The sequence below is a fragment of the Poecilia mexicana genome, unplaced genomic scaffold (genome assembly GCF_051168715.1).
Source record: "Poecilia mexicana isolate PSO_F unplaced genomic scaffold, ASM5116871v1 scaffold_5, whole genome shotgun sequence".
Classification (NCBI taxonomy): domain Eukaryota; kingdom Metazoa; phylum Chordata; class Actinopteri; order Cyprinodontiformes; family Poeciliidae; genus Poecilia; species Poecilia mexicana.
In genome coordinates, this window is record NW_028263374.1 from 19,230,275 (window position 1) to 19,236,675 (window position 6,401).

Genomic DNA, 6,401 nt, shown 5'->3' on the forward strand with positions numbered 1-6,401 from the left:
TTGTATGTCGGCTCTCCAGTGGAACTGAGAAGTCCTGGTCTGCCTAGCTCTAGTTTCAGTCTTCAGTTTGTCAGTAGCTACCGGTAACTAGCTGTGTGCCATGTTCTCTGCCGTGCCGGTGTTCTGTCAGATAGCCATACGCTGTCAGAATCATAGACATTAATACGTAGAAGCCTCATGGAGCGGGTCGTTCCGTTGCAGCCATAGACATAATATAAGCATAGACGCCTCATGGACCACTCCGGCGAAGGAAATACGGCGGCCATCTTGGAGCGGTATACCCTCCTACTTTGCTCAATCAAAACAGCAGAAGATGCCTCAGCACTGAGGGATATTGTTGTTCGGATCTATGGATTATTGATGTGAGGCCTCCACAGACAACATTTCACAAGTAAGATGGACATATTATTGTGTATATATTGTGATTAGAATATTTCTTTACTGTATTTATGTCCACCTGCGAGATGCCAGCTAATATTAGCTACAGTGCTTGGTGTAATACGGGTTCAGCCCCGCCATGAAGGCTAAATGAGATTCCGTAAATCTAAAACAAATAATGATTCTCTAACATTGACTTAAATTATCTGACACAAGGGCCTATATTAGAAATGAAACAATATAACACATATTATAAAACTTATATTATGTGTTATAACATTCACCGGCAAAGTTTACACAAGTGGTAAAGACTATTATTTATATTCTTTCACTCTGTCAAAAGTAAGATGCATCCTAGATCTTCCGTTTTTGTTTTGAAAGTTTCATAAAGACACGATGTGAGGAAGAAGAGGGAGATATCTATAAAGAGACGGATTCACTGCAGCACGGATGAATCTCGCATCGGATTTTGGACTCGTCGGCTGAGAAAAAAAAAGTGTATATATACACACTGCTCAAAAAAGGGGAACATTTCACTTTAATTTTGTGTGTGTGGCTCCAAATCCAGGCCTCCATTGGTTAATAAATTTGATTGCCATTGATGATTTTTGTGTGATTTTGTTGTCGGCACATTCAGCTTTGTACAGAACAAAGTATTCAATGAGAATATTTCATTCATTCAGATCTAGGATGTGTTATTTGAGTGTTCCCTTTATTTTTTTGAGCAGTGTATAAATACATGTTTATATATATATATATATATATATATATATATATATATATATATATATATATATATATATATATATATATATAATTCAGTATTAATCATTATTTGTGCCATTATTAATCTTTATTAGTGTTTGTATAGTTATATAAAATATGTATTGATTACTAAATTTATTAAATAAATTATGAACGACTGTGTGCTTTGTAATATGCTCTTCATACATCGATATCAGAATATTCCATTCCTATTCTATTGTTATAGCCACTCATATTTAAATATGAACTATGTATTAAAAACACTTAAAAATACAATTGTTTATAAATGTTGCTTTGATAGATGTTTGAATATGGTTTCCAGTAACAAAAAAGTGTGTTATGATCGATTAAATCCGCTGATACGTCATTGTGCCTGCTAAACGCATAACGCTGAGTGGAGTGGTGTACCGCTCCAAGATGGCCGCCCTAAATCTCGTCAGCGACAATAGGCGAGAGCGGTCCATGAGGCGTCTTATCCTTATATTATGTCTATGGTCAGAATAGCATACATGCAGTCAGTACGCATGCCCGTGCATGCGCATTAAGAAGTCCGACCGTCAGTGGAGTTGTCACTTCAGCATACGCAACAAGTTATGACGAAAATAAGTCATTAAATTGTCATATAATGGAAAAGTCATATAATATAACTAGGTAGATATACATGCGTTGTCGTGGTTTCAAAGTGTATTTAAAGCAGGTCTGGCTGCAGCTGCAGTCAACTACAACACACGCCCGTGTAAAACTCATTAACCTACTTAACCGCTAAGTCAGGATGCCATACAACTGTTAATAACCAAGTGTATGATAATCTACGTCATGATCCTATGTTGCTGATTAAATAAAATCATAAGGTAATGACAACGTACACATGTCTGAGCTAAGCGTATGACTATCTATTTCTCTTCTCCAACAATAAGTCCACAATGATTTCATGAAACAGATGGATGGACCAGTGATAGAGGAGCTGTTTGACTCATATTTATAGACGATAAATCAAAATCTTTCACATCGCTTTCCATCTCCCACCCAAAGGATTTTAAAGTCTTTTTCCCCTTTTCCCAACTAGTTTTTAAAATCTCTTGACCAGGATGGTTTTCATAATGACCCTTTAAATAACTCCAATAAGATAATCTTAACTGTAATCTTCTGAGGTAAAGTGGTATTTCTCCCATTTCAACTAACAAAGCTGAAATTGGAGTTGTTCTGATGGCTCCTGTACACAACCTCAAGGCTTGACACACGCACCTTGCAGCGGCTTGCCCAACTATAAAGGCACCTGCCCCACCCACCAATCAACAGTGAGCTTCTTGCTGCACCTGGTGCGCAGAGAGGGGGAGGGTGGAACACACCATCCCACCACACATGCAAGAATTAAAACCGTACTGGTGAAAAAGTGTCTTTACCTACGATGAAGTAGTCATATTAAGGCGAGGCCATTTGCCAGATTAACAGCACCATTTAAAAATAACCTTTAACAGTATAAATAACGTCAGTCTTGCTAACTGCGATTTATTCAGTGTTTTATAATCATAGTGACATTTTATAGCACCATCAACTTTCAGTTGTTGCAAAGAAATTTGACTTTATTTAACACGTTGAAATTGGGCTTTTGTCTCTTTAAGAAGGCACAGAAGCATCTCGAGGGCGGTGTCCGGTCCTCCCAGGATTTTTGCATAGCTGAATGGTTGCCATGGAGATAAAACATGCACGATAGAATCAAACCAGCACTGATTCTGTATGATTTTGATCCGGGAACAACAATGTGAAAAGATTTAAAGCTCAAAAAGTCGATTTTATGTTACACTGCCTCTTTAATCTCTTATTTGACCTTCTAGTGGTAGAAAAAATATTTTAAAAGGCAATTTTATAGTCAAAAGAGGAGTTGGAGGTACATCAAGTGGCGAAAGAGGAAGTGCTCAGTGAACCCACGCCTCTGAGCTTTCGCAACTGATGATGCATGATAAAGTCATGTAATAGTTTAGATGTGATCTATGTTTGAGAGGTTTTAGTTATTCTCTTCAGTTCTTCTGCTAAAACTATCCTTCAGATATCAGAGGGGAACGCAACACTGACTTAATGGGTGCAGTGAAAAATACAACATCTAGAGTTAAGAAGTGTTTACCGCTTTGACTCAGAGTCTGTTTTGGTGGTTAATTTTTAATGTAATGAGGTATAATTATGTTGTAATGTGCACATTAGCAACAAGAGGATGAGGTGAAAGATTCATTTTGTGGAAGCTCCAAAAGATGCAGAAGAGAAACACAGAAAGAAATACCAGCAAGGAAATGTGAAACACCAATAAAGAAAATAAGACTGAGACATTGGAGCATCGATAAAATGTAAAACAATCAAAAATAAAAATCTAGATTATCTCTATAAACCCTGCAGAGTTAATAGCAAGACATTTCTCAAGAATGTATTTTGTTTTTCAAGGTACATTCTTAAAAGCAAGAATGTATCTTAAATAATACATAAGGCAAAATATGCAGAGACTAAATACATTAATACGTCCTAAACTTTTTCACATCTTTTAGCTTTGCAACTCCAGAGTTTAGTACATCTTAATGGGACTTTATGTGCTAGACCAACATAAAGTGCGACATATTCTGATATGTGAAAAAAGGAACACAAAATTTTCGAAATGTTTTTAAATAAATAATTTGAAAGGCGTGAAAAGCGTATAATAAAAATATATACTTAGCCACTCTGAGTTTGGATTTTGAGGAACCATATTTATCTATAATTAAATCTGCAAGTCCTTTAGGGTGTATCTACCAAATTTGCTCAACTAAAGACTGAAAATAGTTCAAGCCCAGTCAGATTGGATGGAGAGCGTCTGCAAAAATCAACTAAAGTTTAGCCAGTTGGATTTAACTGAGCAGCAATTCTGTCTGCACACTTTGGGTTTTTGTCAAGACTTTTGCAGGGTTTCTTCCAGGATTTTTCTGCTTTTAGCAGAACAATCATTTCATTATCCAAAGGCCTCATAATGAATAATGAAATATATCCATTTCACATAGACTAGATGTAACGAAAACAAGGCATGATTGACAGCAGGGAAGTTCTAATTTTCATAAATTGTCATTATTGGTATCAATGGAAAAACATGACAGCAGAGTTAAATACTTGCAAAACAAAACGCATGTTTTACATGCAGATAGGATTTTATGAGCTTACAGGAAATCAGATGTGTTTTACATTAAAAAAATATCTGATTTGTTTTAGTTTTAGGACTCATACAGTTCTGGTAAAACTGAAGAGCCCTCAGCACTGAACTGATTGTTATTCCACCAAACATTGATTTCTGAACTCCTCCTGAGTTAAAACATTAGTATAGTTGTTTCTAAATTAATATGAACTTGTTTTCTTTGCATTATTTGATATCTGAAAGCAATTTGTCAATTTTTTATTTAAATAAATACTAAATGTTTGCTTGGAATTTCAGAGACATGTCAGTAGTTCATGGACTAAAAGAACAAACATCCTCAAATATAAACCTATAAAGAGTAAAATTAGAGAAACTGATCATTTTAAGTGATCTCTTAAGTGTTTCCAGGGCTCTATTTCATTATCCAAGCTGAATGTGTCGGGATAAAATTAAGTAATTTGTCATTAACTGTGTTGGTTGCATTTTCAGTCAGTGAAAACATTTCATGTCATTCTGACACACAAACACACTCAAGGTCAGAATAACCTGGTAAGAATGTCTTTGAGCGGCAAAGCAAATGACTCTATCCTGAAAAGTTGAATCCTGCTGACGTTTGGTCTCCAAAATCCTGCCTGAAAAGTGATTAATTTAAAACCAACTATCAGAAATGTTTAATTTCTACGCTGTTTAAAACTGAGCAGGACTCATTTTTGCTGTCTAAACAGCTTTTATCTACTAACATGATCACACTGATAAACTTTTCAGGTAAGGCTCCTTAAAAAGCTCTGAGCTAAATCATCGCACACTTTGGTTAATTGTGATAACTTAAGCTTTTATATAATGTATATATATATTTTATCACACTTAAACCAAGTTTATGTCACCAAAGTCCAGTTGCATGTGTTACCTTTGTGTTTTTGTATTTATTTTGTTTTTTGGTAATATTGTGATATTTTGTTTCAGCTCTATGTTGTTTTGTAACTTCAAAAATTGTAATTTTATGATTGAAAAATTGAAATTGTTCTTCAGTTGGAAGAACGGAAAAGTGTCACTTTGGTGAAAATGGCATGTTTTCACCAAAGTGCCGATTATATCAACTGAATTCAAGTAATTTAATAGGGCATGCATTTTGTCTGATGTGAAGCTTTTTACGGTTTCTAAGAGAGAACTATTCAATTTGAACCACAGATATACGCAGAAACAAATGTACACTCGCTCACCTCCCAGCTAATAAATATATTTAAAAACTGTGTAGTTTTAAGTGATGATGTATTGGTTAGATACATATATGGTGATTAAAGCTGTGGTTTCTCGGTTCTCTGTTTTTTTTCTCTCTCTCTTTCTGCGAGTGTGGAAGCAGACTACACTCGTATAATCTTCATCATCCACCATCAAGCCGTAACGCTCCACTTGTGAAGGTAAATCTGTTGGATTTCTATTTCACACACCAATTCAGGCTGCTTCCACTCGACTTACATGAAAGTGTTTTGAGGGTGACGGTTAAAGGATTAGGAGACTGAAACGTTATCCCCCATCTGTTCAACAGAACGGTGACGAAAATGGACACCGGTAACCCAATGCCACTGGCGGGTCCGATTCTCACACCTTTCCCATCCTGAGCAGATGTCTGACGAGAAAAGAAGCGAAAACATAATAAATCACTGGTTAACCTGGACTGGCAGGAGAGACTTGCAAATGAACTCAGGTGTCGTACACAAAGTTAAGGCCTTAAGCACTTGTAAAATAAAGTTTTTAAATGACTCGTAGAGACTCAAATAACTACATTTAAATCCCCACTTGTTTGGTTTCATGACCCTCAGCAAGTTGCTAATTAACCAGCATTAAAAAGGCTAAGCCATTTTTTATCTCTGGCTGGTTGTTTGACCACTCCTCCTACTGAAATAGTTCATAAAAAGTGGTTGGTTTTCCCGTAAGAACCTGCTTTGTAGACGAGCTCCATACATTTTTTAATAAGTTTGAGGTGAAATCAGTTTTATTCCATCCATAAACAGCTTTAATGTGCATTTGGGATCCTCATTCTGTTGTTTCCAAGTTCCAAACGTCTAGATGTTGATTCAAAGCAAAGTTAGTGCATTGCCTCCGTAGCATA

At 36.0% G+C, this 6,401-nt stretch overlaps 1 long non-coding RNA gene across 1 annotated transcript; it reads left to right on the plus strand.

Annotated features, from left to right (window-relative positions):
- The first annotated feature begins 1,147 nt into the window (after positions 1–1,147).
- LOC148159693 (uncharacterized) lies at positions 1,148–6,053 on the plus strand. Its single transcript, XR_015762870.1, has 2 exons — positions 1,148–5,709; positions 5,838–6,053. It is a non-coding gene; the product is annotated as an uncharacterized LOC148159693 (long non-coding RNA).
- Positions 6,054–6,401: the final 348 nt, after the last annotated feature.